The sequence below is a fragment of the Marmota flaviventris genome, chromosome 10 (assembly GCF_047511675.1).
Source record: "Marmota flaviventris isolate mMarFla1 chromosome 10, mMarFla1.hap1, whole genome shotgun sequence".
Taxonomy (NCBI): Eukaryota; Metazoa; Chordata; class Mammalia; order Rodentia; family Sciuridae; genus Marmota; species Marmota flaviventris.
Genome location: NC_092507.1, coordinates 29,951,540 through 29,961,223, shown reverse-complemented (window position 1 = coordinate 29,961,223; position 9,684 = coordinate 29,951,540).

Here is a 9,684-nt window from a genome sequence, read left to right as displayed (position 1 = left end):
CAGATATGAGTGCCCCTGGGTTTAATCCCTAGTACTGCAGGGGGAAAAGAGAAGAAAGAAATAAGAAAAAAGGAAAGAAATAAAGGAAGAAAGAGGGAGAGAAAAAAAATAGTAAACCACCTATTGCCTTCAACTCCAGCAGCCCTAAAAGGAATCAGTCAAGAACAAAAAGTACTCATGCTTTCTATCGTATAGCAAAGTACCATTTCAAAGTGCTTTCCCGTGTGTTACCTCACTTATGCCTTTCAACAAATGGGTAAGGGAGCCAGGGCAGAAATTGTTATCTCCATTATGCAGATGAGGAAACGGAATCACATTTCAAACAGAACAATCTGTCCTAGATTGGAAAAATAGTAAAATGGCAAAGCTTGTTTGGACTACAGAGGAAAGTCTGATTGCATGTCCATAGTCACAGAGAGGTAATGTAACGTTATCCAACAATCACTGAGCACTTGCCACACACAGGCACTGGACCAAGTACGTTGCATGCAAAATCTGTCTGCATAACTCTGTGATTTGGGTTTCACTTCCATCATTATCTCCATTTTATGGATGAGGAAACAGAGCTCAGAAAGATTAAGTAACTTGTCCAAGGTAACACAGCTATTAAGTGGTAGAGCTCTTAACTGCCAAGTTCTACAGCCTACTAAATGCTATGGCTTGTGTTCACCCCTTTGAGACAATGGAGGGAGGGTTCCCAAGCCTGCCTACAGCTCTTAGCTTATATCTTGAGACTTTAGCCTCAGACCTATCAGTATCATCTCACCAACCCTCCAGGATATAGAGGCCACTCATCTGCCTTCACTCAATAACATTTATGAAGAACTGAACATGCACCAGGCACGATGGTGCACTCCTGTAATCCTAGTGACTCAGGAGGCTGAGGCAGGAGGATCCCAAGTTCCAGGCCAGCATGGGCAACTCAGCAAGATTCACTCACTGCCCTGATATAAACCTGCTCCTAATAGAAATTCTGATTTCAGCTGCCCCATTCCCCAGCCAGCCACCACATGCCCTCCCTAAGCTCCCTCTGCTCAGCTGTCCTTCCACCGACCACCACTGCTCAGCAGCATCTGGTCTCTTCCTGGCTTCACTTCCCTCCTCACCTTGCTAAGGGCACATGGCCTCAGCTTTGTCATCACCCCTTGCAAACAGCCTCACTCCTTATCCCATCTCCTTCCACTGAAGCCACCAGGTACAGGGCAGATTTGAGCATGACCCATATGACCTCCAGTTCCTCATGTGCATGCCCTTGTCTAACTCCTTACCTTCAAATGTGGACAGGACCCACAACTTGCTTCTAACCAACAAAATCTGGCAAGTGTGTGGGATGTCATATGTCATCCTGTGATGCAGCTACACACATGGCAAAGGTGAGGCCTTATTTAAGGCCCCCTTAGCCAGGTGCAGTGGTGCACGCCTGTAATCTTAGCAGCTCAGGAGGCTGAGGTAGGATTGCATGTTCAAGGCCAGCCTTAGCCACTTAGCAAGACCTTAAGCAACTCAGCAAGACTCTGTCTCAAAATAAAAAATAGAAAAGGGCTAGAGATGTGGCTCAGGGTTAAGCTCCCCTGGGTTCAATCCCAGGTACCAAAACAAAAACAAAAAACCCTCTTAGGTGAGAGGGAGAGGCTCTCCTTCTCTCCTTGCTGACTTGATCATGTCAGTGGTGGTGTTGGAGAAGCCCACATGGCAAAGGACCATGGGTGGCCACTCAGGCCCTAGGGGCAGCCTGCAGCTGACAGCCAGCAAAAATCCAGGTTCAAAGCCATGGCCCTGTCATATGGTACAAGGAAATGAATTCTATCAACAAGCTGAATAAATCTGAAAGTGTCTCCCCCTGCCCACTGTGGAGCTTCCAGTGATTCTGGCCAACACTTGGTTGCAGCCTTGAGAGATTCTGAGCCTGAGGACCAGGCTAAGCAGTGCCACACTCCTTGCCCACAGGAACTGGGTGATAACAAATATGCACCTGTGAAAGCATGTTGGTTTACGTTAATTGTTATACAACAGTGGACAACTAATCCCAAACCCTGATCTCCACCTTCTAGAAAACAGCCCATCAATGGACCTGACTTGATTGATAACCAGAACCTCAAATGAGGAACCTGCTCTGCTTCTCCACCAGGCTGGCTTGGCAGGCTCCATGATGACTGCCTGGCCACTGTCTTCTTTCCCCAGAGCCCCATCCCCTTCCCTACATCCTCCTCAGAAAATGATCCTGCTTTATTCTTCATGTTGAATATGGAGAATTTCGATAATACTTGAGGACAGAATTTTTGCCAGCTGCAAAGGGAAACGTCTGTAATCCCAGAGGCTCAGGAGGCTGAGGGCAGGAAGATCATCCATTCAAATCCAGCCTCAGCAACTTAGTGAGCCCCTCAACAATTTAGTGAGATCCTATCTCAATATAAGAAAAATATGAAAAGTCCCGGGAATGTAGTACAGAGGTAAAGCACCCGTGGGTTCAATCTCTTATCAAAAAAAAAAAAAAATTAAAAAGTGGGGGGCGGGGAGCAAGAAATTAAATGTATCCAGCTAGGTACAGTATCACTAACACCTATAATTTCAGCTACGTGGAAAGCTGAGGCAGGAGGATCACAAATTTAAGGTCAGCCTGGGCAATTTAGCAAGACCCTGTCTCAAAATAAAAACTAAAAGAGGGCTAGGGATATAGCTCAGTGGTAGAACCCCCCTGAGTTCAATTCCCAGGGGGGTTTTTGAAAAAAAAATTAAATATAACTAAGGTTTTAATTCTTAGCATGCTATACTTACTTTTAAATCTTCCTGAGGCCAGGTTGTATACCTATATTAGGTACCCCCCAGAAAGAAAGCTCTGTCCTAGGTGACAGAGGTTAATTTCTCTTGTCCATAGATTAAAAAATTATGTTCCTGCTTAAAGAAGAGAGAGAGAGAGAGAGAGAGAGAGAGAGAGAGAGAGAGATTAAGATTTTCAGAGATTGAGAGAGGGAGGAAAGAAGGAGAAAAAAAAAAAAAAGAAAAGAAACAAGAGGATCTCAGCCCTCCCAGTTCATTGAGGATCAAGGTTGCCTGCTTGCTAAGAAAGACAGCTGTGGGACACGGCCAATCACGCCTTCACCAGGGCCGCAGATTCTGTTTGTGCAGTTGAGTCTCTGCCCACAGGGCTGCTGAGGGGCCCTCATTACCCAGATGGAAGAGGAAATACAACCGGCAGGTGCTGGCTTTTGGGGCTCTTCCTGTGAATGTCAGGAAGCTGGCTGACTAACCCACACTGCACAGTGCCCCAAGGGGCCCTTTGAAGCCAAGGCCCTCAAGTATTTGCAGATCGATTAGGAATAATGAATATTTGGCCCATGAGCTGCCACTCCCTGCTCTTGTTCCTGTGGCAGACATTACCAATCAATTCCACAGCCACCCCCTTGTTATGACAGCCCCTGCCAGAACCAAACTTAACTAATCAAGATTGGCACAGGAGATAAAGCCCATTTGCCTTTTCTGGACTGTCACCAGCTCTGGTGAGACAATGAGGCCTATCTGGCCCTCACTCAGAACTGACTCAATAGATAACCAGGTCTGGGGATTCCCAGGCTTGTTCCTGTAGTCTGTGAATAACTGGGGGCTGGAGTGACAGGCTCTGCACGCTGAACAGTGGGGAAGAGGTGTGAGTGACACCCATGCTGCCTCAGGCACTGAGGGCAGTGCTCCTGTTGGGAGAGCCCACCTGGAGAGGCACAGAGTGGCCAGGAAAGAGGTGAAGCAGGTTCCCTACTCAGCACTTGAGGTGCTGAAAAAGGAGCACACGCCTGAGTTGAAGGCAAAGTTTGGTCAGCCTCCTCGAATGGTTAGAGGCAAGGCCAGGCTGGAAGCTGCCAAATTGACATCCCCAGCCCAGATTCCTGGAGTCCAAACTTGGATATCCAACAGCCAGTGTCTCAGAGGCATCCAAATCCAACTGTCCAAAACCGGACTCCCAGATTCCTACTCCCCCGCCCTGACACTCTACTCCTGGTCTCAGGAAACAGCAACTCAGTCTTTCCAGTTGCTCAAGGTGAAAGCCCTGGGGTTGCTTCTGACACCTCTGCTTTCTCACAGCTCAAATCCCACCAGTTCTATCTTCAAAATATACCCAGAACTGGCGGGGTAAAGTGGCGAGTGGCTCACGACTGAAAATCCAGTGATGGGAGGCTGAGGCAGGAAGATTGCAAGTTTGAAGCCAGCCTCAGCAACTTAGCCAGATGCTATCTTTATAAAAAAAATAAAAAGGGCTGGGGATGTGGCTCAGCAGGTTAAGTGTCCGTGATACCAAAACCAAAAAGCAAAAAAACAAAAACTGACTCTCTCTTTCTTGCTCGTTCTTGCTCTTGCTCTCCAGAATCTGTGCATTCCTCACCCACTGTCACCATTGGCACTGCTATTACCCGTCCAGCCTCACCATGTCTCCATCCCCCTGGGAATCTCTGAAGTAGCCTCCTCATGGGCTCCCGAGCAGCATCCCTGCCCCGCAGCCCATGCTTCTTACAACAACACAAGGAACACATGTCAGATGAGCTTGGAACCCTCCAATGACCTCGTAGCTTGCATGGAGGCCAAAGCCCTCCTATAGCTGTGAAGCCCTACATCACTGCCTTCCCACTCCCGTACCTCACCCCGGACCAATTTCATAGGCTTCGGTCATCCTTCATTCCCTTCTGTGAAGGTGGGCATTGTCCTGTCTCAGGGCCTTGAACTTTTCTCTGCCCCAGAGACTCTGCTCCCAAACATCCCTGTGACTCCCAACATCTGCACAGTTGGCTTCCCTCTGTCCTTTGGATTTTGATGTCACTGCGGTGCAGCTCTCTCTGACAGCCTGGTTTTTTTTTTTTTTTATTTTTTTAATATTTATTTTTTAGTTTTCGGCGGACACAACATCTTTGTTTGTATATGGTGCTGAGGATCGAACCCGGGCCGCACGCATGCCAGGCGAGCGCATTACTGCTTGAGGCACATCCCCAGCCCTGACAGCCTGTTTTTAATGCAAGCTTCTGCCAGCTCCAGGACTGGCAGTCCCCTTCCATGCTCTATTTTTGGCCATTGGCAAAGAAAGATGCTAAATTTTTCTGATTGTGGGTATTGTGAATCTCCCTTCCTAGATTACTCCAAGGGCAGGGATTTCTGGGTATTTGATTGCTGTTCCAGTACCCCAAGCAGTGGTATTAGAACAAGGTAATAATACACAGAAGTAGAAAATAATAAGTTACTGCTGGGCATGGAGGCACACAATAGTATAATCCTAGAGACTCAGGACACTGAAGCAGAAAGATGTCAAGTTCCAGACCAACCTGGACAACTTAGCAATACACCTATCTCAAAATAAAAAAATTATAAAAAGAGTACTAGTGAGTTCAGTGCCAGTACTGAAAAAAAACCTTATTATTAATGAATAATAAATATTGATTGAGTTAATGATAGCTTGAATTTATTAAGTACTTACTTAGAGTCAGATACTGTCCTAAACATTGTGTGTGCGTGTGTGTGTGTGTGATCTTTTTTGTTTGTTTGTGGTGGTGCTGGGGATTGAACCCAGGGTCTCACGTGTGCTAGACAAGTGTTCTACTACTGAGCTATTATCCCCAGTCCTCATTTCATCTTTAGAATAATTTGATGAGGTCAGTTCTAATATCCCCATATACAGGTAAGGCAACGAGACACAGAGCACCTAATGGTGGAGCAGGAAGGTTGCAAGTTTGAAGCCAGACGGGGCAATTTAGAGAGACTGTGTCTCAAAATTAAAAAAAAAAAAAAATTCTCAAAGCCCTGGGAAAGTAGCCCAGGGCTCAATCAGGAAGGAAGGAAGAAAAGAAGGGAGGGAGGGAAGAAATTGTACCCAGACTAGTATCAGTGAAATTTGGAGTCAGGCAGACCTAAGTTAAAATTCCAGACTTCCTATCTTCTGGAATACATGATTTGGACAAGTTTCTTAGTTTCTCTAAATGTCGGGTCTCTTGTGGGCAGGGAGGGTGGAAAATCTATCTTTTATCTATCTTGGGTTGTTAGCTCTTCCTAGCCCTCAATATGTTGTACCAGTTCTTTATCTATCACTGCCCTCTAGTGGTCAATTGAAGCAACACAACAGTTGGTCGTGGTGGCATACACCTGTAATCCCAGTCCCCCAAGAGCCTGGACAGGAGAACCACCAATTCAGGCGTTAGCCCTGGGCTTCAGAGAAAGAGATCGTGTAGCAAAAACAAACAAACAAACAAAAAACATATAAACAAATAACAAAAACATGACTATGTAAATACACATTCTCTTCTATTTACAATGGAGATTATGTCCTAATAAATCTATGCTCAATTGGAAATATACCAAGTTGAAAATGCTTTGAATACAATTAATGTCCCTCACATTGTAGTTTAGCAACACAATACACTATAGAGTATTGGTTGCATACCCTCATGATTTTTGTTTTGTTCCTGTTTTTGTTTTGCAGTTCTGGGGACTGCACTCAGGGACTGATGCATGTGGGTGAGCACTGTACCTCAGAGCTATATCCCCAGTACTGTTTTTATTTTATTTTGAGACAGGTCTTGTTAAATTACTCAAGTTAGTCTTGAACTTGAGATCCTCCTGCTTCAACCTTCCAAAGAGCTAGGTTACAGGTATGCATCACCACACCCAGCTACCCTCATGATTGTGTGGCCAACTGGGAGCTACAGTTCACTGCTGCTACCCAGCATCATCAGAGTGTGGGACCACATATAACTAACCCAGAAAAAGAAAAAAAATTCAATGACTTGAGGCAGGAAGAGTATAAGTTTGAGGCCAGCCTCTAAAGATACAATGAGATTAAATGAAATAATAGTAATACACCCATCTCAAAATAAAAGAAATATAAAAAGAGTACTAGTGGGTTCAGTACCAGTACTGAAAAAAAACTTATTATTAATGAATAATAAATATTGATTGAGTTAATGATAGCTTGAATTTGTTAATTACTTACTTAGAGTCAGATACTGTTCTAAACATTGTGTATGTGTATGTGTGTGTGTGTGTGTGTGTGTGATCTTTTTGTTTGTGGTGGTGCTGGGGATTGAACCCAGGGTCTCACGTGTGCTAGACAAGTGATGTAGTTCAGTTGTAGAGTATTTGCTGAGCAGGTACAAGACCCTGGGTTCAATCCCTCATAATGCAAAGCAAACAAACAAAAAAGAGACAAGGAAATAAAAGCATATTACTAAGTAAAAGACACTATATTAATTTTTCATTGTTATAACAAAATGCCTGAGGCTAGATAAATATGCAAAGAAAAGAAGTTTATTTAGGATTATGGATATGAGCCAAGATCTAAAAGTTCAAGATCAGGTGGCCCCATTTGTTCAGTCTCCCATGAGAGCCTCATAGTGGATGGCATTATGGGAAACCACATGTGAGGGGGAAAGGTCACATGACAAGACAGGAAGCCAGAGAGACCAAGTCTGGCTCTTTTATAGCAGCTCCTCTTGCAAGAACTACCTGAAAATAAAAGAGCACTATGTCAGCACCCACAGTGACCTAAATACCCCCCACTGGCCCTACCTCTCAGAGTTTCAATAACATCTCTCAATGCCACTGTATTGTGTTATAAGTACCTCGCGCTAACCGATTGCGCCACTGGAGCTCCTTTGCCACTGTATTGTGGACCAAACTTCCACCACATGAACCCATGAAGGACACACTCAGACCATATCTAAACCATAGCAGAAGCCAATCTGAAAGGCTATATGCTTCATGACCCCAGCTACACATTCTAGAAATGGCAAGACTGTGGAGATAGGGAAAGAATAATGATTGCCATGGGTTAGGGGAGAGAGAGGATGAATAAGTAGAGCATAGAGAATTTTTAGGGAAATTATACAACACCAAGTGTGATAAAATAATAATAATAATAATAATAATAATAATAATAATCATCTCATACCTGTAATCCAGGCCAGCCTCAGCAATTTAGTGAGGCTGTAAGTGACTTAGTGAGACCCTGTCTTAAAATAAAAAAGAAAAAGTGCTGGGGATGTGGCTCAGTAGTTAAACACTCCTGGGTTCAATTTCAATCATATATATATATATATATATATATATATATATATTTTTTTTTTTTTTTTTTTTTTTTTCACACACACACACATACATATAGTGAACCCCAATGTAAACTATGGACTCTGGGTGATAATATTGTAACAAGTGTACCATTGTGGTGGGGAAGTGGAGATGTTGACAGTGGGAAGGCTGCATGTTGAGGGACATGGGAACTCTATACTTTGCACTCAATTTTGCTGTGAACTACAACTGCTCTGGAAAATAATAAATGAAGACCTAAATAAATGGAAATACATAATTTGTGCCAGGGAGTGGCTCATACCCATAATCCCAATGGTTTGGGAGGTGGACGCAGGAGGCCAGAGATGTAGCTCAGTGGTAGAGGGCTCCTGGGTTCAATCCCCAGTACTGAAAGGGGGCGGGGAGGGAGAGAGAAGAAAGAGATATATAATTTGTTCATACCAATGTGCCACTTAATCTATAGACAAATGTATAATTTCAAAACTATTCCAACTATGGGGGAGGGGTATTAAGGATCAAATGAGATGCATTCTACCACTGAGCCACATCCCCAGCCCTTTTTATTTTTATTTTAAATATTTATTTTTTAGTTGTAGTTGGACACAATACCTTTTATTTTATTTATCTGTTTTTTTATATGGTGCTGAGGATCAAACTCCCATGCCTTGAACATGCTAGGCGAGCACTCTACCGCTGAGCCACAACCCCAGCCTTATTTTTTATTTATTATTATTATTTATTTTTTTTTTTTTTGAGACAGGGTCTTGCTAAATTGCTTAGGGCCTTGCTAAGTTGCTGTGGCTGGCCTTGAATTTGCAATCCTCCTGCCTCAGCTTCCAACTTGCTGGGATTACAGGTGTGTACCACCATGCAGTTTAAAATTATTCCAATTTTTAAAACCTAACAGGATTTTTTTTGAGGGGTCCTAGGGATTAAATCCAGGGACACTTAACCTCTAAGCCACATTCCCAGCCCTTTTTATTTTATTTTGAGACAGGGTCTTACCAAGTTGCTTACTCACTAAATTGCTGAGGCTGGCCTCAAACTTGTGATCCTCCTGCTTCAGCTTCCTGAGTTTGATTCCAAATCTATAAGGAAGTGAAAAAGTCTAAGAAGACAAGAAGTACCAAAAGGGAAAGAAAGAAGGAAAGAGGAGAGATGGAGGGAAAGGAGGAGGGAAAATCCTAAAAGAAGAACTAAAAATAAAAAATATACAAATGTAAATTAGAATGGTACAACCATCATATATGTGAAAATCAAAAATTTTGTAACAAGTGTTGGTAGTAAAAACTTGTAGGAAGTTGTTTTTTTTTATTCTGATTTGTTATATATGACAACGGAATATATTACAATTCGTATTACATACACAGAGCACAATTTTTCATATCTGGTTGTGTACAAGTTTATTCACACCATTCATGTCTTCATACCTGTACTTTGGATAATGGTGACCATCACCTTCCACCATCATTTCTACCCCCTGCCCCCTCCCTTCCCTTCCCACCCCTCTGCCCTATCTAGAGTTCATCTATTCCTCCCATGCTCCCCCACCCTACCCCACTATGAAACAGTTTGATGCTGGTTGTTTTAATGAATCATAATAATAACTATTATCAGGTAGTTAGTATG